General features: G+C 53.9%; 1 protein-coding gene across 1 annotated transcript in view; it reads left to right on the top strand.

Annotated features, from left to right (window-relative positions):
• The window catches only part of GRM7 (glutamate metabotropic receptor 7), a 192438-nt gene that overhangs the window by 49138 nt on the left and 115879 nt on the right, over positions 1–27421 (top strand). The window lies entirely within an intron of this gene.

Genomic DNA, 27421 nt, shown 5'->3' with positions numbered 1-27421 from the left:
TCAAACACTGGGGAGGGTGTGATGAGCCTGCTCCAGACTAGCAGCCCTATAATATCCCTAAAAGCTTATCTGAAACCATAAAATAAACCGTTCTGAGGAGAAAACTGACATTCCCTGAAAAACAGAGGGGAGAAAAAGAGAATAATTGAAATGAAAGCGTAACGTCTGCTTTGAAATGTTCACCGCAGTGACAGGGAGAGGGAACTTCAGAGGGAGATGACTCAGGAGGAGCTTTCAAAGCCTTGGAGGATGCTGAAGTTCTAAACCCCTTCCCTAGAGGATGCTGGTGAGGTACCAGCCGTGGTTCTTGCTGCTGGGCACGGTGGCTGAGTGTGGTTCCCGTGAGCTTTCACCCCAGCGATGTGTGCGGGGTGGACGTGGGCAGTGCAGCTGCTCTGGGATCTCTCTGCTCTCCGTGCATCACACGCTGGTGTCGTGGAGATGATTTCTGAGCCCCCGGGTTCTGCACTGCCCTTCCTCTGCTGTCACCCCTGGGTGCTCACAGAACAGCGGCAGGAGATGGGGCTGGGCTTTACGGCCAGGCCAGGTGGCACCCGATGGTCTCAGAGGTCTTTCCCAACCTTGCTGATCCCTGTGATCCCTTCCCCAGCAGTGCAGGTGGGTGAGGAACCAGAGAGAAGTCTCTTACCACGTGTGGCAGGGGCAGAGGGGACAGCCAGAGGGGACAGCCAGGGGCAGAGGGGACAGCCAGGGGCAGGATCCAGCACTGCCACGCAGTGCGGGCAGCTCTGCCTCCCACCAGGGACCTGCTGCTCCACGGGGGCTGAACGGCTACAAAGCACAGAGAAATCACTGAAATGTGCCTGTTCCTGAGCTTGGGGGGCACTCTGCAGGGGCTGCTGGTTCTTGCTGCTCTGGGGGGCTGTGAGCCAGGACCCTGTGGTGACAGGGTGACAGGGACACGGTGCTGGCTCTCCTTTCAGGATGTGCCATGGAGTGGAGGGAGCTGCATCTTCACCTGGGCAGAGCCTGCAGTCCCAGCTCCCATGGGGTCAGTGGGGTTCAGGGGTGTCTGGAGGGGACAGGGGGTGTCAGTGGGGTTTGGGTGTGTCTGGGGGGGACAGGGGGGTGTCAGTGGAGTTCAGGTGTCTGGGGGGGACAGGGAGTTCAGTGTCTGGGTGCACCCGGGGCACAGCCGAGGGCAGCCCTGGCTCTGCCAGCAGGAATTTGGAAGGAATGGGAATTTGGAGGAGTGCTGTGAGTGCAGCCCTGCTGAGCTGCCCTGGCACCGGGGCAGGGCCATCGTCTGCTGTCATCTTCAAAACAAATTAATGCCTTGGGCACCGAGTAGAGTAGGAAGCAACTGATTTGATTTCAAGTGAGCTGTTTTATAGGGGTGTGGAGGACACGTTTCGTGGCAGAGCACTGCTTAGATGAAAAGTGCCATTTTTGATACTCCTCATTCTGAAGTGGGCTCAGGTAAAGAAAAATCTTCATTATCATGCGAGTTTTAGTAAGAGCTCCTCGTTAGGCTGGGCCGAGCTGCAGTGGGTAACAATCCTGCCAGGTGGGAATGCTGAGGGAGAGGCAGCTCCATTCTTATTTACAGCAACATTTGCTGTTCAAGTGCAGCGAGGGGTCGGGGGTCAGTGAGCCCCAATGAGCTCCTAATGAGAACACTGACCTGCTTTTTGTGGAATCTCAGAACCATTAAGGTCGGAAAAGACCTCCAAGATCCACTCCAACCTCTGTGCAAGAAGAAGGGAAGGAGGAGCAGCATCTGCCCTGCTCTGGGCTGGGAAACAGGAGAGCAGGAGAGGGACAAGGGATGGAGGGACAGGGCACAGGGAATGGCTCCCACTGCCAGGGGGCAGGGATGGATGGGAGATTGGGAATGAGGAATTGTTCCCTGGAGGGTGGGCAGCCCTGGCACAGGTGCCCAGAGCAGCTGGGGCTGCCCCTGGATCCCTGGCAGTGCCCAAGGCCAGGCTGGGACAGTGGGAGGTGTCCCTGGGACAGTGGGAGGTGTCCCTGCCATGGCAGGGGGGCACTGGGTGGGATTTCACATCCCTGCCATCCCAAACCAGCCTGGGACTCCTTGCCCAGGGGCTCAGCAGGACACCAGCTCTCTCCAGCCTGGTGCATCCCACAGCCCTCAGGGGTGCAGGGCTCCGGGGGCACCAGGAGGAGGTGAAGACACGAGCAGGGGTTACCTAATAACAGTGTCAGTTCCCAAGCTCCCACTCCTCTGCCAGGAAAAGCCAGTTAACACAATCAGAGGATCTGTTATTAGATTCAGCCCCAGTGCCTGTGACTGTGATACTCCTACTGGGAGCATGCAGGGGGAGGGAATAAATAAATAGCTAATTTTTTACCCACTTAGCTGCCAGCCCTGGCACTGCCTGCCCAGCGAGACAGAGGAGATTGAAATATATGAACCTGTAGCAGAGCTTCTTTAATATTCCCAGAGCCCAGCTCAGGAGCTCTGCTGCTCCTGGGGTGACAGATCCATCACAGGCAGCAAAATGCAATTGAAATACTCCCGTGGCAGGGAAGTTACACGGTCTGAAACTTCAGTGTTTCTGAGTTCCCTTCCCTTAATGGCATTTTTAAAGCTGTGGAGAATATTGGTGTTATTACGTGGGAGCTGAAGGATGCGCAGCAGAGGAAGGTGTGAGGGAGATGCCTCAGAGGGGAGAATTCCTCCCCAAATGCCCTCCCTGGATCCTCCCTTCCCTCTCCTCTGCCAGAGCTCCTCGGAGCTGCCTGTGGCCTGCATCCCCAAGCGTGCAACCTTTCATTTTCCTTTTTAAAATTCAAATTAGTCATTCTTGAGCATCTCCAAGCCGCGGATGACTCACAGCTCCTGCACTGCTCCGAGCTGCTCGAGCTGAGGCCTGAGCTGGGAGCTGTTCTTCCCCACAGAATTATCCTGTTGGAGAGATTTTCCCCTTTCTCGGGGAAATGTCGTGCTTCCCAAACCAATCCGCTCTTAGCTGAGAGCTGCACAAAACCCCATCCAAATGGGGGCAGCCAAAAACCCAAAAACCTTGGGTGTGTTCTGACCGGGAAATGCAAAAGCCTTGGAGCCATTTAGCATCTTTTTTATTGGAAAAAGAATCTCGTGGGGAATGAGTCGAGGAGAGGGTGCAAATTGAGAGGTTTTGGTCAGGCATTTCCATATCCATGTGTCCTGGTTTTCATGGCTGGGATGTTTTCTTGCTCTGGGTAAGATTCACCCCGGGGTTAAAGCTTTCCTTTGGGAGCCTTTCCATGTTGCTATTTTTTTCCTTTGCAAGTGTAACTATTGATTTTGGCCTGAATAATATTTTTAAAAAGGCTTCGAGGGGCGTAATAAACCAGGAAGGAACTTTGCTGTGATACATCAACCTATAATCTGTAAATCAATGAAAAACTTTATTTAACGGCCCGAGAACTAAATGAACTCAATGTAATTAGTGCTGCAAGCTGTAAAAGATATTTATGAGAATTAACTTTTAATATGCATTTCCTGAAGGCCCCATAAAGCTGCTTCTCCCTTTCCCAAAGGGGCCCCTCCTGTCTGTGTGTGCCCAGCTGCAGGCTGGGACAGGTTTGGCAGAGTTTTTGGGATGCCAGCTGCCCCGTGCCACCCCTGCTGCCCCGTGCCATGCCAGCTCTGGGCTCTTCTCACAAGGGTGATCCCTGCCACTGATGTTCTCCACGACAGACCCTGAGCTTCCAGGGAAATACATTTTAATCCCGTGCATCAGCTCCTTTCTCCTGGAGGGTTTCCTGTTTCCACAGCATCAGGGAGCTCCTTCCCTCTGCCCCAGTGCCCACCCCACGGTCCCAGCTTGTCCCAAGCCCCATCCAGCCTGGCCTTGGCCCGGGTCAGAGCTTGGCACGCTCCGGGCAGGGCCAGGGGAGGGAATGTCCCCTCCAGGCTGCTCCTTGTCCTGCTCTGGGCTGCTGCTGTTTGGCCCTACTTGTTTGGGCTTCCTGGGGCTTGGTCCAAAGACCTTCTTGATGCTGGAAAATGCTCTGGTGAATTCCTTCAGTGCTTTGAGGGCTGTAACTGAGGAACACTGCTCAACAGAATTGTTTTATTGTCTGAGTTTCAGAGGAAAAGCTTCATTAGCAGAAAAATTAAACTGGACTACAGGAATTGCTGCAGGTCAATTGTTACTGTGGAATTTGTCTAGAAGAAGATCCCAGCATTTCGGATGAGTTTTTCTTTCTGGGTGTATGTGCTGCAGAGCAGTGAGGCGGGGAGGGAGGGGGCGTCATGGGATAATTAGGGCTGGAAAACACCTCCAGGAACATCGAGTCTAGCCTTTGACTGGTACCCCGTGTCCTCTAAACCCATCACAGTGTCTGCTCATTGACTGAGGCTTCCAGGGTTAGTGGCTCCACACCTCCCAGGGTTGGTGGCTCCACACCTCCCAGGGCAGCCTGTGCCAGTGCTGGGCCACTCTTTCAGGGAAGAAGTTGCTCCTGATGTCCAGCCTGAGTTCCCACAACCCGACTGGGGCACGCATTCCCTTCCTGGCTCTGCTCTGCTCCTCTTTTAGCTTTATTTGTATTTGATTGTCTCTGTTCAGCCTGGTGTGCTCTGAAAACATGCCCCTGGTGCTGCTGTTGCCAGCTGGGAGGGCACTGAGCCTGCCAGGCTCTGCCAGAGCTCCTTCCCCCAGGGCTGCAGCGCTGTGTGTGGAGTTTGTCCGAAGGGCTCAGCTGGGGAGAGTCCTCGGCACTGCTCGGAGTTCTCCGAGCTCAGTCTCTCATCTCTGCTCCTTGCCTTGTGTTGCTTCTGGGCTTGCTTTGAGTTTAGCAATGAAATATAAATCAAAAGCCTCTTGGTAGCTGAATCCCTTCGAGTGCTGTGCTGCACATTTTTGCTGTCCCAGGGGTGCAGCCCTGGCTCTGCAGCAGCTGGGGCTGTGCACATCAGCTCTGCAGCCCGGGGAGGGACAGGCACAGCCCTGCTCCTGGGGGCTCAGCCTGGAGAAAAGGGGCTCAGGGGGGCCCTTGTGGCTCTGCACAGCTCCTGCCAGGAGGGGACAGCCACGGGGTCGGGCTCTGCTCCAGGGAACAGGGACAGGAGGAGAGGAACGGCTCAGGCTGGGCTGGGGAGGGCTAAGCTGGATGTCAGGAACAATTTCTGCATGGAAAGGGCTGCCCAGCCCTGGCACAGCTGCCCGGGGGTTTCAAAGCCCTGTGGATGTGGCCCTTGGGGGACACGGGGCAGTGCTGTGGGCTGACAGGGATCTTGGAGATCTTCTTCATCCTCGTCAACTCCATGGCTCTGTTCACAGACCAAGAGCTGCTCCTTGGTCTCTGGCTTTGCCCGGGAGCACAGGACAGTGGCAGCCTGGGCTCCGTGTGCTGTGAACTCTGAAAATTGCAGTTCTGCTCCTGCTCAGCTTTCCCCAGGCACGAGGCACTGTGGGAGCTGCTGGTTCTCTGTCATTCACTGCAGGTAACTAAATCCTGATGTTTGGGTCAGAGCAGCTGGGCACGTGATTAATTTGGGGTCATTTGTGTCACAGAATCCCAGAGTGGTTTGTGTTGAAAGGGACCTTAGGGATGTCCTTGTCCCAAACCCTGCGTGGGCAGGGACAGCTCCCTCTGGACACGACCTGCAGGGATTTCTGTGCTCCTGCTTCCTCCAGGTGCTGCAGGTGCAGGACTCTGGGCATTGGTTGTGCTTCTGGTCCTTCAGCAGTGACTCAAAAGGAAGTTTGGAAAGAGCAACTCAGCCACCATAGGGACAGAATCAATTCAGTAACATCCCTTTTATGCATTGGAATGATTTAAAAATTTCTGCTTGATCCAAAGCTGGGGTGGCAGTGGCTGAGTGTGAGGCTGGTGCCTGATGCAGCTTCTGGGGATCCTGACACCTGGCTGGAGGTTTGGAGGGAGACTGTGGTATGAGACTGCAATAAAAGAGCTTTATTGGCTTATGAAACTCATGGAGCGGGGAGAATCGGTAGCAGAGATTTTTGGCAAGTCACCTTGCAAACTTTGCATGCCCCGAGAATCGGTAGCAGAGATTTTTGGCAAGTCACCTTGCAAACTTTGCGTGCCCCTTTGTGTGGGAGCAAGGGATGTGCTTGCAACTGCAGCAGGTTCCCTGTGTTGCAGGGAGCTCAGGGCACAGAGAGCCCTGACCCCCAGGGCTGCTGGGGATGAGCAGAAAAGCTCTGTTGAATTGCAGCAGTTTGTATTTCCCACGAGCGTGGGGAGCTGCAGATCGCAGCACGATGCAGAGCGAAGTCGTGGTGCTCGTGGGCAGCAGAAGCTGACTTGCATTTTGTTCCTGTTGAACCCGTAAAGCTCCATCATGCTGAGAGCCTCAGCTCGGCCCCTCCCGAGGCTGGGACATTCCCTGAGCCCGCTCTGGGCTGGCCTTCCCCTGCTCTGGGTCACCCCTGCCCGGGTGCCCGGGCTGCCCTTGCTGGGCTCAGAGTGCAGCTGCCCCTTCTCCTCCTGCCCCCGGTGCCAATGTCCTGGTGCCAGCTGCCCTCCCCTGGCACACAGAGAGCCTGGGGAACGGGACAGCCTGCCTGAAGCCTCCCCTGCCCGCTGGGCTCTGAACAACCCAGCTTTGACGGTCCTTCTAGCAAAGGTACGTTTTGTTTTAAGTGGTGGTTTTGTTTAAAAAATGCAGTTCTGTGATAAGTAAATCGCTCTCGTTTCCTCCTAATGATAGAGTACAGTAATATTGTTAAATTTGCTTTTCCATTTGTGCACCGTCATTTTGAAATCAGATCTGAAAACATCTTTTACCTTCAAACCTTTATTTTGCCTTCCCTTTGATTCCTGGCTTTTATTATCCATATCATTTAATTACACGTAAGGCACTTTGCAGCAGAACCCCTGTGAAGGAGAGGTTTTACAGCAGCTTTGGCTTGGGCTCCACTGCAATTGTGATTTTCTCTTCTCAGAGCTGAATTCAGCACTTCAATGCACGAGGGCTCTTGCACAATTCCTGCTGCCTGCAGGTGCAGCTCTGCTGGCCCTGGATGGATCAGTGGGGCTGCTCTCCCTGCCCTGTGCCTCAGCCCTGTCCCCTCTGGGCACTGCCAGCTGTGCCCAGTGCCACCTTTCCCTTGGCTGGATCAGCTCCTGGTCCCGGCTGGGAGGCTCTGGAAGAGGGGCAGGAGGCAGAATGGATTCCCAACGTGCTCTTGGCCAGGAGGTTTGGCTCTGTGCTGCCAGGGAGGGGCTGGCATGTGCCCAGGGCCACCTGCCATTGTCACAGGGCACCTCTGGGGGCACGGGCTCAGTGCCAGTGCGGCTGGGCTGGGCTGGGCTGGCTCCTGCAGCTGCGGTCCCTGGCCACTCCAAGCTGGGATAAATGATAATTAACTTAATGAGCCTGGCTCCAGGGGCTGCAATGGGCTTGTCACCAGCTGTGAGGGGGTCAGGAGAGGGGGGATGCTGGGGGGAATGAGGGTTTGACCTGCTGGGGCTCCAGAAGGTCCCTCTGGGGGCTGCAGCTCTGGCAGGGGATGGAGCGTGGCTGTGCAGGGGTGAGCAAGGGACTCTCCCTGCAGCCTCTGCTGCTGCTCATTCTCCCTCTTACTTCACTCTCCAGCCTTCTTTGTGGTCCTGTAGGACAGAGCAAATGGAACAGAGCCCTGGGCTGGGTGGGGAGGGCACACCTGGCCGTGCTCTGGCAGAGCTCCCTTGGGTGCTGCAGGACCACCCCAGGGGACACAGCTCTGTCTGGGGGGGCTTGCAGGGCCCCAGTGACCTGGGGAATCTCACCCTGCCGGGCTCCTGGCCAGCCTGCATGGCCCAGCTGGCACCAGGCTGCCCCTGAGGATGCTCTGGGTGAAGGTGCAGCTCTCCATCCTCCTCAGCACCTGAGGTGCAGCTGAACCATCTGCACATGAACCTCGGCCTCTGTCCCCTCTGGAGGAAGTCAGAGTTGTTTTACGTGTGGAGTTGAAGGATCAGCACTCGAAGCTCAGGTTGGCTCTTTGGCAGTGGGTTTGCCTCTGGAAGTGGGAAGGATGAGGGGTTTGATTGATATTTATTGCAGCACACAGGAAGGCAGATCAATGCTGCAGCACACCCTCGCTGTGCCCAGGAGCCAGGCTGGGAGTCTGGCTGGAATTACTGATGGAGCTTCCCAGGAATGATGGGCAATAATGGGGGAGATGAAAAGAAAACAGAGAGAACAGAGGTAGTTCAGTAAATCCGAGGTGGATCTGCTGAGTAGGCAGCGGTGAGCGTGGAGCTGCAGTCTGTGATGCCTCTGGTAATTAAACATCCCTGGGTCTCTGTGAGTGCTGCCACTGGGAATTAAACATTCCTGGTGTCAGTCCAGGAGCTCCTCTGCTCTGAGCAGCATCCCGGGGGCTGGGCTGAGCATCCCAGGGGAGGGGAGACCCCACCCTGGTGGTGCCCTGAGCTCCTGCTCCTCCCCCAGCACCCGGGGGGCTCGAGGGGAGCCAGGGCCTCAGCCCTGCACTTTGGGGTGCTGACAATCCCCAGGGTCCCTGTGGCACCCCTGGGAGCTGTGTCAGGGGTGGGACACGCTGCTGGTGTCACCTGGGGCTGCTGGCAGCGGGTGTGGTGAAGGAGAAAACCAGAGACACGAGAGAGATGGTGGCAGCGGAGAGTGGGAGAGCAGATGGGATTGTGCTTGTAGGGGAGGGAGGATGTGCCATGGATTGGGAATGAGGGAGCTGGAGCTGCCCAGGAGCAGCTGTGGCTGTGCCCAGAGCCCCCCAGGGAGCTGTGCCAGCCCCAGTCCGAGTGCTGCATCCTGCAGCAGACCTGGGAGCTCCTTGGTGAGAGGACAGGAGGGTCTGGCAGCTCCCTCCCTCCCCATCAGGGCAGAAGGTGGAAGAGACATTGTTTAAAGCATCTGCTTCAGTATTTCTGAAGCTGTTGCTGGAGTCGTTCCAGATGAATCTAAATTGGAAGGTGTTGCAAGTGCCAGATGGAGCAGGGATATGTAAGGGAGAAGCATGAAAGGCTTGGAATCACAGGCAGTGTCTTTAAAGAGAGCCAGGAAAAGAAAAGCTTAACAGGCCTCGAGGGGCAGGAGCCAAGAGCTGCTCCTTGGTGGGAGAGAGGGACTGCAAGGAGCTGTGACAAAGGGTCCAGGCAGCTGCCAGGCAGGTCAGCACCATTTCAGTGTGCTTTGGTTGGGTGTGCCTGGCTTACTGTGCCTGAGCTCTTCAGTTCCATTCCAGCCAATTAGCCCTGCTGCAGCTTTGATGAGCAAGAGAGAAACAAATTCACCTTCCTGCCTCAGCCCAGTGTGGGAAGCTCTGATCCTCTTCCTCTCCTCTTCCTGCACCAAGCCATGGAATCCCTCAGGCTGGAAAAGCCCCTGAGCTCCAGCCCAGCCATCTCCCCACCAGAACCACATCCCCAGTGCCACAGCCTGGTGAGCTTTGACCTCTTCCAGGGATGGTGCTTCCACCACTTCCCTGGGCAGCTGTGCCAGGGCTTGCCAGAGCTTTTGTGAAGTGTTTGCTGGTGTGCAGCGTGAGCATCCTTGGCACACCTGAGGCTGTTTGGTCCTGTGGAGCAGGCAGTGTGGGAACCCCCATGCCGTGTTTCACCTGCTGCTCCCCGCTGGGCTGTGGCTGCTGGAGCTCTGGGATTTGGACAGAATTAATTCCCTGGCAGGAGGTGCAGAGGATCTGGTGTTGCTGCTTGGCAGGAGGGTTTCAGTTTCTGTGCAAGCCATCCCTGTGCATTCCGTGAGTGGGGATGAGCTGGAGCTGTGGGTGCACATCTGATGGAGGCACTGGAGTGCACATCCCAGCAGAAGTGAGCTCTGAGTCCTTGTTCATCCTGCAGGAAAGCCATTAACAGCAATTATCTCAAGGAACGAGTTCCATGAGCCTCTTCCAATTTTCAGGCAGTGTCCCTTCGGGAAACATAAATCTGAAATACAGTGGGACTGCTTTTCACCCCCAGAATTATTTGTTAAACTCTTCTTTATTGGCATTACCACAGAAATGATGGTGCTGTCACGAGGCTGCATTTCAGGTTTATTTTGTTTCTGTAATGGGCAATACAGTGTCCAGCATTCACAGGAATGGGTCAGCACCACCCAAGGAAGAAATGGCATCATGCAGACAATACCTGTAGGCACTGGGGCTCTCTGCCAGAGTGAGTGTCCAGCTCTTCTGTAGGGATTTGTCAGCACCACCCAAGGAAGAAATGTGTCATTATTCAGACAATAACTGTAGGCCATGGCACTGGGGCTGATCACAGCGAGTCAGGAGCTGCTGCATGTCCCACTGTGCTCTCTGGGAATGTCACAGAGCCCCAGAGCAGCCTCTGGGCTTTGGCCAGGGCCAGCCCAGCCCTCCCCGTCCCCCGGGTCTGAGTCCCCGCAGTGCTGATCCCGCTGGATTGAGGATGGTCTGACCAGCAGGTGGAAGCAGAGAAAAAACCTCTCAAAGGCTCCTGTGTGCGCAGGCTGCTCCCAGGGAGCCTGGTGTTTAGAGCTGGAGATCATGTCAAACCCTTCCTCAGCTTTGCATCTGGTCCAGCACAGCCTCATCTGGGTGGTTTTGAACGTGGTTTTTGACATCTTCCTCCGGCACTGATCATCACTGAGGGCTTTGTGCTTCGTTTGGGTTTTCCCTACTTCTGCGTATCATAAGCACCAGGAAAACCCATCTGTGCTTAGCCCCTGTTTGAGCTGCTGTTCATTACGTTGTGCTGTGTTTCCCTGGAGTGCAGAAGATCTCTGGGAAGCGCCAGGCCCGGGGCTGGTGCAGGTTCAGTGTCCAGTCAGGTCTGGGGTAGAACAAGGTGCCAGGGCTGAGGCCAGGTTTGCTTGTTCCAGGAGCCTGGGCTGTCACTGGAAGCTGGGTTTTGGCAGGAGTTTGGCTATAAACTAAAACACACCGAGTTCCACCTCAGCATGGGGCAGAGCTTTCCGTGGAGGGGCAGAGCCCTGGAGCAGCTGCTGAGGGAATTGTGGAGTTCCCTTCTCTGGGGACATCCCAAACCACCTGGACGTGTTCTGTGTCACTGCTCCAGCTGTGCAGTGGGTTGGAGTGTTGGAGTGGCTGGTCTCCAGAGGTCCCTTCCAACCCCAAATAATCCGGGATTCTGGGATTTGTCTACTGGAAGGTGCTGTTGCCTTGTCCTGCCCACTGCTCCCACCTTTCCCTTTCAGCTGGGAAGCCAGATGAGTTTTTGCCTGGCTGTTTGCCTTGCAGGGGCTGTGCTCCTGGGCTGGAGCTGGGCTTTGGGGTGTGCTCATGGGGTCTGGTCAGCCAGCACTGGGAATTCATCTCTGTGGCCACCACATGTGTTTGTTGCCTTGGCTGGGAGCTCAGCTCTTGCTGCTCTCCCAGGGCTGTGCAGGGTGGGTGATTCAGCCCAGCCCTGGGCATCCTCAGGAGCAGAGCTGCTGTTTCACCCTTCTTCTGAATCAGTGCAACCCAGTCATGTATCTGAGTGTATGCAGTGGTTCCTTTTCCTCTGGAAAAGATGTAATTTCTTTGTCATTGCAGAGGTTTTAGCTTTATCACTTCCAAGTGTCGGCTGTGTTTGCAGAGGGGTAAAAAAGCATTGCAAAAGGAAATAAATACAAAAATGTAATGCTTTATGCATAATAAAAGTGCATTTAAGCTCTAACATGTCATATAATCATTCAGCCATGTCACAGACTGATGAGTTCCTGAGCACAGACACTTCAGAGGGGAGTAGCAATGTGAAATCTGGACTAAAGATCCCAAAGCAGGAGCCAGCTCATTGGTTTAATGGGTCTTTCTGTCTCTCTCAGTGTTCAGTGCTGCACGCTTGGGAGTTCAGGAGATCACAAACTTCCCTGGGCTCGGGCTCAAGGAACCTCCCTGTGGATTTGACAGCAGAATATTTATACCAGGAGGGAAAGGCTGCTTTTATTCTTAAAATATTTACAGACTTCTGTGATTTTCTACAGGGGAAAAATTAACCTTGTTAGTGTCAGCTGAGGCGTGGTGGGCTCTCCAGCAGCTGTTCTCACTCTCCTGTTAGGGAGATCTTCATATCAGCCCGGGTTTGTGGATTGTAATGGAGCTGCTGTAACAGCAGTAATTGGGGGAAATTAGTTTGGACGGTGGCATTAATATTCATGCATCCCTGCAACAGCTCCCTGCTAATTAGTGTCTCTTCCTGCTCGATTATGGTGGCAAAATGGGGTGGGATAAATCTCTGGGGTTAACTGGTGCTTGGAGTGGCCACCAGTGTGAGCTGCAGGCTGGCAGGGCTGTGCCAGGCCCGGGAGGGGCAGGAGATCTGCGCGGCTCTTGCCGTCTCGTTAGACAAAAAGCTTGTTGAGAGGGATGGGACAAGAGCAAATACAGAGAATTCCCATCGGAATTCCCATCACAGCCGGATCTGCTGTAGCCCGGGAAGCACAGGGGCTGGTGGAGCAGGGAAGGAAGGGGATCTGAGGACCATTTGTGTCCCGGGCTGAGCCGTGCCAGGCGCCTCTCTTGGGTGCTGATGGATCAGCCTTTCCCCGTGCCTGGGATCCCAGCAGGGCCCCTGGGGCTGGGGCTGGGCCAGCCTGGCCTCCCGTGTGCAGCTGATGGAGAAACGCAGCAGCATTGCAGTGCCTGCTCCCGAGCCGGCGTGTCTGCACTAATTAATTAATCCAGGCTCTCTGGGATCGCTCTCAGCTCCACAGAGCTCCTTCCTTTCTGTCTCCTGTCCCAGCTGTGCAGTCTGGGAGCCACCCCAGGGACGTGTGAGCATCACACGTGCTGGGACCCCGCACCAACAGACAGCCCTTTACATTCCTCTGCACTCCCCTCGTTTTCCTTTCCCTCTCTTGGCAGGAAGGGAGGCGAAGTGCTTTGCTCAGCCTCTTTCACAAACAAAGGAATAAATAAAATAACGCCGTAAGTGATCCCAGCATTTCTCTGCAAAGCTTGGAAGGAAGAAATAACGAGAAAATGTTCTCAGTTCGCAGGGCTGTGCCGTGCCCGGGAGGGGCTGGCAGGGCTGTGCCAGTCCCAGGTGGGGCTGACAGGGCTGTGCCAGTCCCGGGAAGGGCTGCAGGGCTGTGCCATCCCCCAGGAGGGGCTGGCAGGGCTGTGCCAGGCCCGGGAGGGGCTGGCAGGGCTGTGCCGTGCCCGGGAGGGGCTGGCAGGGCTGTGCCAGTCCCAGGTGGGGCTGACAGGGCTGTGCCAGTCCCGGGAAGGGCTGCAGGGCTGTGCCATCCCCCAGGAGGGGCTGGCAGGGCTGTGCCGTGCCCGGGAGGGGCTGGCAGGGCTGTGCCAGGCCCGGGAGGGGCAGGAGTTTGCGCGGCTCTTGCCGTCTGGTTAGACAAAAAGCTTGTTGAGAGGGATGGGACAAGAGCAAATACAGAGAATTCCCATCGGAATTCCCATCACAGCCGGATCTGCTGTAGCCCGGGAAGCACAGGGGCTGGTGGAGCAGGGAAGGAAGGGGATCTGAGGACCATTTGTGTCCCGGGCTGAGCCGTGCCAGGCGCCTCTCTTGGGTGCTGATGGATCAGCCTTTCCCCGTGCCTGGGATCCCAGCAGGGCCCCTGGGGCTGGGGCTGGGCCAGCCTGGCCTCCCGTGTGCAGCTGATGGGGAAATGCAGCAGCATTGCAGTGCCTGCTCCCCAGCCGGCGTGTCTGCACTAATTAATTAAGCCAGGCTCTCTAGGATCGCTCTCAGCTCCACAGAGCTCCTTCCTTTCTGTCTCCTGTCCCAGCTGTGCAGTCTGGGAGCCACCCCAGGGACGTGTGAGCATCACACGTGCTGGGACCCCGCACCAACAGACAGCCCTTTACATTCCTCTGCACTCCCCTCGTTTTCCTTTCCCTCTCTTGGCAGGAAGGGAGGCGAAGTGCTTTGCTCAGCCTCTTTCACAAACAAAGGAATAAATAAAATAACGCCGTAAGTGATCCCAGCATTTCTCTGCAAAGCTTGGAAGGAAGAAATAACGAGAAAATGCTCTCAGTTCTATTTTTAAAGAGTTGAGAGCTCTGTGATGCCATGGTGATGGAACTGGTGCAAGCACCTGATGGATAGAGATCTCCTGCATGTCTGGGGTAATGCGGATGGACCGGGACAGCAGGGAAGTGCAGAGGATTCTGTTTGTCGAGTTTCCCTGTCAGCTCTCTGTTATCAAACGTGGTGATTCCCAGGCTGCCAGGATGGCTGGTGACATCTCCTGGCGTTCCTGCCTGGGGAAAACCTGCAGGAGGACAAATCCCACAAGGGATGTGGCTGCAAGAGGGGGGAGTGGGGCAGGGAGCCGGCCAGATGTGCAGCCAGGCTGTCCTGGCACCTGTGCCACTCTGGGGGCCGTGTGGCACCTGTGCCACTCTGGGGGCCGTCCTGGCACCTGTGCCACTCTGGGGGCCGTGTGGCACCTGTGCCACTCTGGGGCTGTCCTGGCACCTGTGCCACTCTGGGGGCCGTGTGGCACCTGTGCCACTCTGGGGTGTTCTGGAACCTGTGCCACTCTGGGGGCCGTGTGGCACCTGTGCCACTCCGGGGGTGTCCTGCCTGTGCCCACAGGGGTACCTGGAGCAGGTGCTGTGACAGTGCAGAGGGCTCATGGCCCTTGTGCAGCTCCAGAAGAGCCCCGTGAGCAGCTGGGTGAGGACATTTGGGGCATTGCTGAAGGTTTGGAGCCCAGGGAGGTGGCAGCACCCTGGCAGTGCCCAGGCAGGGATGGTCCTGTCCTGCTCCCGGTGCTGGCAGCTGCCTCGGGATACTCCCAGAGCTCTGTTTAGGAGCTGGGGCAGCAGGAGAAAACAGAGAGGCTGGAGGCACTGGGCTGTGACCACAGAATGACTCTGTATACAAATTAGATGGATTCACAGGGTGCTTATCTAAACGAGGTTGCCATTTTACAATGCTAATTTTCCTGTTGGTTGCTTGTGATACCAAAACACGGCGTTCCAGAAGCCCATTGCTGTGCCGGTGGGCAGGGATGGCACTGGGCAGGTTGGGCAGGGCTGGCACCCCCGGCTGCCCCTGCTCCAGCCCGGCGGGGCACAGTTGCCCTGCAGTAATTAGCAGCCGATCTGCAGATCTTGATGAAGAATGCACAGGGGCCTTGTTCCTTTGCGCCGTGCTTTTGCCCTCCAGAGGAATAAATAACTGGAGGGCAGGGGATTGCGGGAGGTGCAATGAAGGAGGAGACAAACGTTGTGGCGTTCCTAAGGCTGGCAGCGAGGGATGCGAGAGGCACTGCTGGGAGCCGGGGGCACGGGGTGGCGGTCCCCAAGCGCCACCAGCACCCATGAGATGCTGCTGTGGCTCGGAGCAGGAGCTGCAGAAGCGCCTGGAGCAGTGTCTGGGGTTTCATTTGTCACTCGGGGCTGAGCGCGGGGCAGAGGCAGCCCGGCGTGCCTGGGAAAGCTCACAGCGGCGTCTGGGCATCCGCGGCTGCTGCTTCCCTTTGGATTCCCCACCATTTCCAAGTGGAGAGCAAAGCCCCGTTCTCCATCCCCCTCTCCCGGTTGGACGAACAGGGCTGGAAGGGCCAATCTGTTCTTGCAGGGAGCTCCAGCCCCGCAGGGGCTCCGGGCTGGTGGAGCTTGGCTGATTCCCCACGGGCTGGGATGGCCCTGCTGGTCAGGGGCTGATGGGGGACATCCCATCCCCATCCCATCCCAGCAGCTCCCTGTCCATCCCCATCCCATCAGCTCCCCGTCCATCCCATCCCCATCCCATCCCATCAGCTCCCTGTCCATCCCCATCCCAGCAGCTCCCTGTCCATCCCATCCCATCCCCATCCCAGCAGCTCCCTGCCCATCCCATCCCCATTCCCATCCCCTCCCGGCGCTGCTCGGTTTCTCGGGAGAGCCCATGAGGACCTGTTACAGTCAGCTGTTGGAAATGATCCGACACCCGACATTCCGCATGAACTTCCTTTCAGAAATAGCTATTCAGCGAGAAGTGGAAAAAAGCGGTGATTTAGGGTCTAAACTGCGCATGCATAAACATGAGGCGATCTGGAGCCGCGGTGCTCATGGTGAGGTGATAAATGCAGATGCAGGAGCGTTCGCAGGGCCATTCCTCCCGTGTTCCCTTGGTGCATCGGCTCCTCCAGCTCTGCTGAGGCCCTGGCAGCTTGCACCAGCCAGGACAGGGTGCTCCAGGCGTTTTGTCATGGAAGGAACACACAGGATCTCACACCATCCCTTCTCACCTGCAGCTGCTGAGCTCCATCCTTCACGTGCTCCTGAGGGCGAGCAGCTTGTTCAGCACCCTGCAGGATCAATCCCTCGGGAATTCTGAGCTCTCCCAGCTCCAGCAGCCTTTCCACAGAGCAGGGATCCTGAAATACTCTGTGCTTTCCAGAAATGGCTCCTGTACCTTTCATCCTCAGGGCTTCCCAGGGTCACAGAGATCGCTTTCATCTTCCCAAAGCTCCCCTGCCCTGGGCATGGATCAGTGGAGAGCCCTGCACGGAGCTGCCAGGGGAATCCTGGGCACTGAGACAGGCCGGGGAATCCTGGGCACGGGGACAGGCAGGGAAATCCTGGGCAGGGAAATCCTGGGCACTGGGACAGACAGGGAAATCCTGGGCATGGGGACAGGCAGGGAAATCCTGGGCACGGGGACAGGCAGAGGAATCCTGGGCACGGGGACAGACTGGGAAATCCTGGGCAGGGCAATCCTGGGCACAGGGACAGGCAGGGAAATCCTGGGCACAGGGACAGGCAGGGAAATCCTGGGCATGGGGACAGGCAGGGAAATCCTGGGCACGGGGACAGGCAGAGGAATCCTGGGCACGGGGACAGACAGGGAAATCCTGGGCAGGGAAATCCTGGGCACAGGGACAGGCAGGGAAATCCTGGGCACAGGGACAGGCAGGGAAATCCTGGGCACAGGGACAGGCAGGGAAATCCTGGGCAGGGGAATCCTGGGCACGGGGACAGGCAGGGAAATCCTGGGCACAGGGACAGGCAGAGGAATCCTGGGCACTCAGTTTTTTCATGCAGAAAAGCCAATTCTTTAATCACATAGTTCACATTTGTAGGAGATATCAGAAGGCACTGTGTTAAACCTGACTGGTCAGCAGTACAGTGAAACTCAGTTCCTTGGTTGGTAAGGACTACTGAATATATCTATGATATATATTTTCTCTCTAGATATATTTACATATTTTCTTCACTGATTCCTGTGGAACAGATTTCTTGTTTTTGCAGGTGCAGACTGTTTTTCTCTACAAGAATAATTTATGTTATTCTACTATTTTTTCCTTACGAGAACTTACATGCCTGTTGGTAATTCAGCAGAGCAAGGCCTGATTTTCTAAGGCCTTTCTCTTATAACATCTTTAGCTATATGTAACGGGAGGAAGGGGAGGAAATCCAGGGCTGCCCAAGAGCCCTTTACTTTGATGTCTCAGAGCTTGCAGCCCCTTTGTAGGCGCTGCCTGGGGGCCCATCCAGTGCCACACAGCCCAGCTCCTCAGGCTGCTGCAGACAAAGCTGCTCCAGGTTTTGGTGGGAGGCTCCTCCAGGTACCATTCCCATTTCCAGAGTGCCTGGATTTATTTTTTTTTTTTCTGCTGAAGGAATTGCAGGGATGAACCATCAAGTTTGGTTTGCGGGTGTTTTAGAACCTGAGTGCTCGTGGCTTTATCTGCTCTTTATTCTGTACTCTTTGTTCCAAGCTGTAAACGAGGCCAGCTCTGTGCCCCGTGCCAGGTATAACAGGTCAGGTCTGGTGTGACAGTTCTGCTCTCAGGAGAGGAAACAAACCACATCTGCTTTGCTCGAGGTGTGCTGCAGGCCCAGCTGTTTTGTTTGATGGACCATCACTTGACTATCCCATTTATTGAGCACTGACAGCAATTTACACCAAATTTGACACGTGGAACTTCCAAAGGACACTTGGTGGAGAACTGTGAACCTTTTTTAAAGACTGAAAATGGAGTTAATGATGAAACAACACTGCAAAAATAAGAGCAAGGCAGGTGCAGATGGGAAGGGTTGGTTTGGTCAGTGGAAGTGGCTGTGGGGTGGTTTAGGATCAGTTTTGGTTGTTGGTGTGGTTTAGCATTGGTTTTGTTTGTTGGCCTGGTTTAGGGTTTAAGATTGGTTTCATTTGTGGGTGTGGTTTAGGATCTGTTTGTTTGTTGGTGGGGTTTAGGGTTTAGGATCACTTTTGTTTGCTGGTGTGATTTAGGATCAGCTTAGTTTTTTGGTGTGGTTTAGGATCAGTTTGTTTGTGGGTGTGGTTTAGGATCAGTTTTGTTGTTGGTGTGGTTTAGGATCGGCTTTGTTTTTTGGTGTGGTTTAGGATCAGTTTGTTTGTTGGCCTGGTTTAGGATCAGTTTTGTTTGTTGGCCTGGTTTAGGATCAGTTTTGTTTGTTGGCCTGGTTTAGGGTTTAAGATTGGTTTTATTTGTGGGTGCGGCTTAGGATCAGTTTGTTGGTGGGGTTTAGGGTTTAGGATCAGTTTTGTTGTTGGTGTGGTTTAGGATCAGTTTGTTTGTGGGTGTGGTTTAGGATCAGTTTTGTTGTTGGCCTGGTTTAGGGTTTAGGATCAGTTTTGTTTGTTGGCCTGGTTTAGGTTTAGGATCAGCTTTGTTTGTTGGTGTGCTTTAGGATCAGTTTTATCAAGGACACAGGTTGTGGGCTGGGGTGGGTGCTGTGGATGAAATCAGCACTGGGCACTGGTTTTTATTTTTAAGGAGGACCCTGCTCAGGCCGGGCAGCTCCTCCTGCACGTTCGTGGGCTCCTCTGCTGGCTCTGGGCTGGCTCCAGGCAGGGCAAGGAGCTGCTCTGGTGGGGTTTTCATCAGGGGGCTGCAAGGCTGAGCTAGAGACCTCTGCAAAAATAAAAATATTTCTATATCTGGCTGTTCCTGCATGAGTCTAATAACATGGCCCTTAGAAAATAATTTGGATTAATTAGAATGTCCAGGCACTTTTGTGATAAAGACATGCAGGGTAATTATCCAGTGTCCAGAATAATCTATTGAGCTTGTGAAGTTTAAGTCTGAAAATTATTCTCCCCTAAGCATTCGTCTTTCTGACTGTATTTCTGTTATTGAATTTGTTTTCCCACAAGTTAGATAAGAAGAAATGTAATTATTTAGCTGGCAAGCTCAATGTTGAGGTGAAGAAAACCAGTGAAGGTAAAAGTGTGATTGCCTTGTGGTTTTTCCTGTAATAATGCAGAAATATTTGGATATCTGTAGAATTACATGGTGATGATGCACTTTGTGAAAGGCCAGAGATGAAATATAAGGGAATAAAAGGTACAGATATTCACTGGAACTTCATTATACCCTATAACTCTTGGATATGTAGTGGGAGAAATGTCAAATGCAGATTTCTCCCATAATTACAATCCATTCTCGCTCACATCTCTCCTCACTGCATTTTCTCCCTCTCCTTTATACCCAGTGTGTGTCCTGAAGGACCTTGCTCTGTTTCTGATGCTCAGAGGACACAACAGGCCTTTTTACTTGTGATAATGTTTATTTTGGATTAAAGAAAACATGAAATCAAAGGCGGGCTAAATATAATCCCTCAGTGTCCCTGGTGGAGCCATCCCCACCCCGGCCAGCCGTGCTCCCACACCCTCAGAAGGAATATTAAATACTTGGGACTCGAGGAGGACACGTCTGACCTTGCAGATGATGGAACAGTTTGTCCTCTCTGAGCCCCTCCCGGTGCAGGGGAGCTCTGGAGGGGCTGGGAAGGGAATGGAGAATTCCTGAGGAGCTGGGAAGGGAATGGAGAATTCCTGAGGAGCTGGGAAGGGAATGGAGAATTCCTGAGGAGCTGGGAAGGGGCTCAGCCTGGAGAAAAGGGGCTCAGGGGGACCTTGTGGCTCTGCACAGCTCCTGCCAGGAGAGGACAGCCAGGGGGGCTCTGCTCCCAGGGAACAGGGACAGGAGGAGAGGAACGGCTCAGGCTGGGCTGGGGAGGGCTAAGCTGGATGTCAGGAACAATTTCTGCATGGAAAGGGCTGCCCAGCCCTGGCACAGCTGCCTGGGGAGTGGGGGTCCCCATCCCGGGGGGTTTCAAAGCCCTGTGGATGTGGCCCTTGGGGACACGGGGCAGTGGTGCACGCAGCAGTGCTGGGGAAGGGTTGGACTTGATTTTGGGGTGTTTCCAGCCTAGTGCTTTCTCTCTGGTGGAGTGCTCCTTGCTGAGCAGGCAGTAACTCTGGCTGGAGGCACAGACTGTGTGGTGGAGGAGTGACCTCCACACCCTGGAGTGTGGCTGCAGCAGCAAGGAGCACCTGGACTAAAGGCTGTTCTTACCTGGAGCACATCATCCCTTCTCTGAGAACATTTGTGCTGTTTGCTGAAATGGCAGGAGTTTTTGATGTTTTGCACACTGGTTGGGAGGTGAGGACACCAGCTGGGCCCTTGCTCCTACAGGGTTTTCTCTTCCTGGCTGCCCTTGCAACTTGGCACACCTCGGATGCTCTGAAATGCTGTTCTGGGTTTTGTGCTGTAGAAGGAGATGATTTGCAGTGGTCTCCATGAGGCCACTCAGGCATTTCAATGAGAACAGGCTCCTGCTTCTGCAGTGTCTGTTCGGTGAGCTGTTCACAGGAGTTTGGGTTTGCTCTCTGTGGTATTGAGCTGCTTGCCCAAATCTGTTGGTAGAAAAGGGAGAATGAAGAATGGATGACTGAGGTGTTATCACTTAGACCATGGCAGTCTCTGGAACCAGCTTACAGCAGAAGTCAGACCAGCCTGCCCAGGCAGACCCAGGACAATCAGCTGTGCCCTGTCCCCTCCTGCCCCACACAGCAGCACGGCTGGCTCGTGTCCTGTGTCCAGCAGCAGTGTGACAGGTGGCTGAGCCCTGTCCCCACGTGTGGCTCTGTGCAGGTGCCCCTGGCAGCGAGGGGGGCTGCCAGGAGCCCTTGGGCAGGGATTTATCTCCCTGCTGTCACTGGGAGCTGGCAGCAGCTCCCACCGGGGCAGGCTGAGCAGGGCTGTGGCTCTGCTCGTAAATTGGGATTCATTTTCTAGCTCTGGGTTGGCCACCTCCTGCTGGAGTTCCGTGAGCACATCTCACCCTGAGCTTTGGCTGCGGGTGTGGGGACACCTGGGGGGAGGAAGAGGAGGAGGAGGAACCTGTTGAGGCTCGTAGGTGTGGGTGAGCAGGGCTGCAGGGAGGTCAGGCAGCAGCTTACACATATTCTTTATAATTCACAGCTCTCCTCTTGCCTCAAGGTTTTCATAAAGTGCCAATCCAAAGCAGACAGTTTAAACTCAAGCAGAACCATTCAGTCAGCCACAGTGTGTGAGCACATTAAAAACCTGGGGGTTTTTATTACTTGACACATTTTTAAATTCAGAAATACTTCCAATATTGCACGGAGGGAAATGAGCTCCAGAAACCCTGTTTAAAACATCATTTACTGCTTGAAATGCAGCTGGTGCCCTTGGGGTGTCAGAGGACTCAGGGGGCTGGAGGAGATCACATTATCTGAGCTCTCCCTTAACTGAGGCCACTCAACACTTTAATGAGAACAGGCTCCTGCTTCTGCAATATCTGTTTGGTGGAAGTTGTTCACAGGAACATGGGTTTGCTCACTGTGGGATTGAGCTGCCTGCCCAAAGCTGAACTGTACACTGAAATTAGAAATAAATAACCTCTTAACGTAGCTAAATGTGTATTGCCGGATGTTGGGTGTGTTACTCTGTCAGGGCACCAAGGCCATTCCCCTTGGCTGTCAGATTCTTGGCTATATTGGCAGTTCAGGAACAAAAATTCAAACCACAGCCTCGCTTTCCACGACCCAAGCGTGGAGCTCTCCTAGAAACGCAGTTCTGAGCCGTGCTCGCAGCCGAGCTGACAGCTCTCATTTAGCCCAATAACAGCACCAGGATGAGTGCTTCCCCTTGTCCCACGCTGCATTTTGTCCCACTGGGCTGCCTTGGTGTGTCTGTGTTTGTGGATTGCTTTCACAGAACTGTGTTCTGCCACCAAGAACATTTTCTGTCTCAGCCTGGCTGCTGAATAAGTCGTTACTGGTGTTGTCTTTATCGGGCTACTTTCAAAATCAATGAGATTTATACTTGCAGATTAAAAACCTTTTAAAATATGCATAGACAATATAAGGTTCAATTATCTGTTTGGGATGAATGGAGCAGTGTGTACACATAAATAAAACATAGAAGCTGCTTCACTCTGTTTATATTCTGCTCCTGATTTATTTTCAGAAGAGCTGGAATTGGTGAGTCCGTGCTTGGATGTGGGAGCTCCAGTCACTGCAGGAATGTGTGTGCTTGGTGTCCATGCATTGCCTCTGCTCACACAGCCTGGCTCCTCAGCCTCTGGGAATGCAGCAGGGATGTGGGAATGGTGCACGTGGAAGGAGATGAAACCAAATCAGCCAGTGCTGCCAGTGCCATCACTGAGGGCAGGGACCCTGAGTGTCTGCTCAGCACTCTGGGTGGTGACAGGAGCCCTTCTGAGAATGCCCTGGCTGCTGGAAATCTGAACACCCGAGGAATGGGAATGTATTTTGGCATCTGGAAGACCTTGCAGGGTGTGTTCAGGGCATGGGAGAGGCAGACAAGCTCTTTCTCTCTCTCCATTGGGCACTGCACAGACACAGAACCCCAGGATGGGTTGGGTTGGGTTGGGAGGGACACTAAATCCCACCCAGTGCCACCCCTGCCATGGCAGGGACACCTGCCACTGTCCCAGGCTGCTCCAGCCCCATCCAGCCTGGCCTTGGGCACTGCAGGCATGGAAAGTGAAGCATTCCAGTAAATAATTCATCCCTAGGAAAGCATAAATGGCTGAGTCCGAATCCCCAGTATGTGAACACGTTGAGGCAGGGGTGATGTCCTTGTTTATTCAAGGACAGCTTTATCTACAGCTTTAGAGGGGGTAAGATGTTTATTTTTGTGCTGTGACTCATTTTCGTTACAATTTTGGGCCTCCTGGTTTCAAGTCAAGTTCTTCAAGGTTCTTTTAGCATTTAAAAGCTAAGAAATCACCCCCTGTTTTTCTATTAAAAAACCAATCTGTGCCATAAGCTCATCACTGTCACGAGCAGACCTTGGTCCAGGCACAGGTCATCAAGATGAAATACGGGATATCTCATATTTATGGACACATCTCACTTTACTGGGTGCTTATGATCTTTTCTCCTGCTTTCTGAGCTGATGAAGTGCTCCCATGAGCCATGTGGACAGTACTAATTGCTGTAATTATTGTCCCTTAATTGCTACAATTATTTGTTTACGAGCACTTTCTCACTCTAGGAAAGGAAGCAGGAAAGATCCCGTAGATGTGGAGAAGGCTCCCAGCTGGGAGTGTCACTCAGGATGTCTTTCCAGGACTTTTCATGACAGCTGTGGTGGGGATGGGGATTGGTTTGTGTGCCTGGAAATGGGCTCTTTTCAGGTTTGAAATGAATTAAACAGAAATGTGTTCAGTTAGAAGGGCAGTTGTTGGAGAAAGCCAAAGTAGCTTTGGAAATGTTTGTTCCAGTAATGGGCTCCATCCTCAATAATAATGGTAACCAGGAGTTGGGAATTTTTAAAGGTGCTGCTTAATCCTGACAGTGGCCAGGAGTGGGAGATGGAGCTCACCCACCCAGCTGGGAGGGATGCTGGAAAGAGCCACTGCAGGTGTAACCAAAATTCAGGTCCCTTAATCATTTCTGGCTTTATTTCTTAGTGTTCCTTCCACTGCTCAGAAATATTTGCTGTTGCTCCTGAAAGGGATTTACATGAAAACTTTCCTCATTGTTCTCCCTCACTTTCTCACTGGCAACATTTGACTCTTGGCTGTGAAACGACCTGGAAGTGCCCAGAGAGGATGGGTGGTAAGCAGGGATCACCACCAAGTGCCTTAGCAGGGGCTGTTCTCGTCATGACCTGAGGCTACTGGGAATGCAATTCCAGCTCTTTTGGGAGCCCTGCAGCAAAACCTGCAGTGATATTTGTTTTCCTGTGCACCTCCCAGGCACAGAGAGGGCAGGGGCTGCTGGAGAAGGGTCCTGGTGCTGGCAGGGCTGGGCAGGAGGGGAGCAGGAGGCAGAGATGTTCCCTGTGCTGTGCCCCAGGGCTGGCAGCTCCTGGGGAAACGCTGAGCTGGAGTTCCAGCCCCTGGAGAGCAGCAGGGAGATCTGTTCCTGTTGCCTTCACAAGCTCTGACCTTGTTTAGTGTTCTGGGTGAAATTTCCACAGAATCACAGCGTGGTTTGGGTTCCAGGGAGCTCAAAGCTCTGTTCAGCCCCCTGCCAAGGGCAGGGACAGCTTCCCATGGATATCTGCATTTCTAGAGCTGCCTGCCAGATTTCCTTCCTGCTCAGAAGGCAAAGTGAGAATGGGAAGGGTCTGGAGGGGTTTTGCCCAGAGAAAATAGCCAGGGAGAAGCTTCAGTATCAGTTCTGTGCAGGATGCTGGGGCTGTTTGTCCTGCACTTTGAGATGGGGATGGAGCACAAAGAGTAGCTGTGCTAGCTGAGGATCAAACCCTGACCTGATGAATTTCTGCAGGAATAAACCCTGAGCCCTGACAGATGTCACTCAGCCATCAGCTCACACAGAGCTCTGCAGCTGAGGCAGGCTCCAGGCAGCTCATTGTGCAGCTGGGTTTTTGGGGGATTTGCAGTGTTTGCACTGCCCTGCCCCACGGGATGGGCTCGGGGGGCTCTGCCAGAGCAGGCTGAGCTTCCCCCGTGCCAGGAAACCACAATCAAACTTCATAGGAAACTGAAATTAGAAATGCAGCAAAGTGTGAACTTCATATTGGCCTGCTAGGAGCTCATTAATGTCTCAGTAGGGGCACTCCTGCATTATCTTAATTGCTCAGGTCCTCAAGGAAATTGCCTTGCTGACGTCTCCTGGCTGCTGTCGTGCCTGAGGTGGGTTCAGGTGCACCTTCCTCATCACCTTTAACGAGGGGCTGAGCTCAGTCCCTGCAGGCAGCACAGCCCCAGAACTGCTTGGTTTGGGTGTTTGCAGATGCTGGGCCTGGGGCTGACTCTGGCCAGGCTTTGGCAGGCCAGGCTTTGGCAGTCCTGCAGCCCCAGGGAGGGCTGCTGTGTGCTCTGGCGCTGGGTTTGTGTGTTCCAGGACCAGGCACGTGCCTTTGGTGAGCAACCCAAACGTTCTGTCATTCTTCTTGGAAAAAAGGGTCTGTTGAGCAGGGAGAGAAGGAGGATTTGGGATTGGATAACAACACCCAGAGAGTCTGAAAGGGAAAACTGGAACAGGGAGTTTGTGTTTCAGTGGGCTTTGCTCTGAGGTGACCTGAGTTTGTGTTTCAGTGGGCTTTGCCCTGAAGTGAGCTGAGTTTGCATTTCAGTGGGCTTTGCTCTGAAGTGAGCTGAGTTTGTGTTTCAGTGGGCTTTGCTCTGAGGTGAGCTGAGTTTGTGTTTCACTGGGCTTTGCTCTGAGGTGAGCTGTTTGTGTTTCAGTGGGCTTTGCTCTGAGGTGAGCTGTCCCAGGCTGCTGCTGGGGCTGGCTGAGGATGGAAGGAGAGGCTGAGGTGGCTCCCTGGTGTGTTTGTGCTGCTGCTCCTGCTGCAGCTGCTCTCCAACAGGAGCTTGAGCAAGACAACAAGTGTGACCCAGAGACAGCTCTTCATTAGCAGGAGAAAATGAAATAAATGAAGAATAATGGTCAGTGTTAGAAATAGATTAACGTCAATTAATCACTGACTAAGACAATGTTCCCAGCATTACTCATTCCCCCTTGCTGCCATCAGAACATCAGCCAGGCTAAGCGCATGTGAAAGCCTGAGCGTGGTGTGTGCTGCAAACTCAGGGACTGAGGAAAATCTGCTTCTCCCATCACTGAAATGCTCCCTCAGCTCCTGAGGGTCCTTCAGAGAGCTCCAGCTCAGCCCTGCCCTGCTGCTGGAGGCAGGGCAGCTGGGGAAGGGCCAGGAGCTCGGGGTCCCTTGGGGGTCACAGCCCCTCTGCCAAGGGGCTGGAGCCTTTGGGAAGCACACTGGGATTCTCTGGAGCTGTCTGGTGTGTCAGAGCAGAAAATGGGGAGAAGGTGGTGGAAGAGGAATCCTGCTTCTTCCAACTGCAGTTCTGAAGTGATGACAAAGAACAGATTTTACCAAAGTGAGAGAAAAATAAAACAGTGACGAGACAGCAAATATTTATCTGGATAATTGAAAAGCCCTCAGCAGAGCAGTGTGATGTGAAACAAGCGCATGTGAAAGCCTGAGCGTGGTGTGTACTGCAAACTCAGGGACTGAGGAAAATCTGCTTCTCCCATCACTGAAATGCTCCCTCAGCTCCTGAGGGTCCTTCAGAGAGCTCCAGCTCAGCCCTGCCCTGCTGCTGGAGGCAGGGGAGCTGGGGAAGGGCCAGGAGCTCGGGGTCCCTTGGGGGTCACAGCCCCTCTGCCAAGGGGCTGGAGCCTTTGGGAAGCACACTGGGATTCTCTGGAGCTGTCTGGTGTGTCAGAGCAGAAAATGGGGAGAAGTGATGGAAGAGGAATCCTGCTTCTTCCAACTGCAGTTCTGAAGTGATGACAAAGAACAGATTTTACCAAAGTGAGAGAAAAATAAAACAGTGACGAGACAGCAAATATTTATCTGGATAATTGAAAAGCCCTCAGCAGAGCAATGTGATGTAAAACTGTGTGGCTGTCCCTTGACACCACGGGCAGCATCCCTGGAGCAGAGAACAGGACACTGCCCAGCCTGCCCTCGGGTCTCGCTGAGCTGGGCAATTCATTTTTATTCCCAAGTGCACTTCAGTGCTGGCAGGGGCTGGAGGTGCCTGTGTGGAGCTCCCAGGTGGGCAGCACTTGGGTTTTAGCTGATTTTTACCTCGTGGGTGCCCAGTTTGGCCACTGGGATGCTGCTGGTGTGCATGGGAGCTGGGCAGGAGCAGAAGGTGCCTTTTGCAGGTGTCTGCAACGAGCTCTGACACTCTGGGCAGGGGAATTGTGGTGGCTGCAGTCCCTGGCACACCCACTGAAGGATTTTCCTCCCTGTATTTGAACAAAACGGGAGGAGAATTCTACTTGGCACACATATATAACTTTATGTTGCTTTTAGATATCCTGTTAGAAACACTGGTAAAGCACCTAATATCTGCTTTTTATACTCCAAGTGATTGAAGCAGCCAGCAGTAGTTAATATTTTATGAACAGTGGAAAAAGACTTAAAATCCAAAAGGTCTCCTTAGGAATATAAGCAATGCAGCAAATTCTGTAGAAGCTTTGCTTGCTGTAGAAGTGCAGAATGTGCTCCTTTTGATTTTCAGTTGAAAAACCAGTTGTTGGCAAGTTGGAGTACAAAGAGTTGCCACGGATAAAAGCTGGTATTTCAGCCTCCCTTTTGTGCTGATTGCAGAAAGCAGCCCTCGCTCTCCTCCTGCCCTGCTCTCTGTGAGCCAGAGGTGCAGAGCCCTTTGCATTGCTGATCCCGGGGCGGTGCAGAGCAGATCTGTTTTTCTGAGGAGGCAGGAGGGCTGGCAGATACTTGCAGGGTGATAAATCCTTGTGGAGTGCTGTGCAGAACCAAAGCTGGGGCTGCAGGGCTCAGCTGTTGAGTGGA

This window comes from Onychostruthus taczanowskii, unplaced genomic scaffold, assembly GCF_017590055.1.
Source record: "Onychostruthus taczanowskii isolate IOZ18803 unplaced genomic scaffold, ASM1759005v1 scaffold9, whole genome shotgun sequence".
NCBI classification, from domain to species: Eukaryota; Metazoa; Chordata; class Aves; order Passeriformes; family Passeridae; genus Onychostruthus; species Onychostruthus taczanowskii.
The sequence above is the reverse complement of the archived record's forward strand: the minus strand, read 5'-3'. Positions and strand labels throughout refer to the sequence as shown.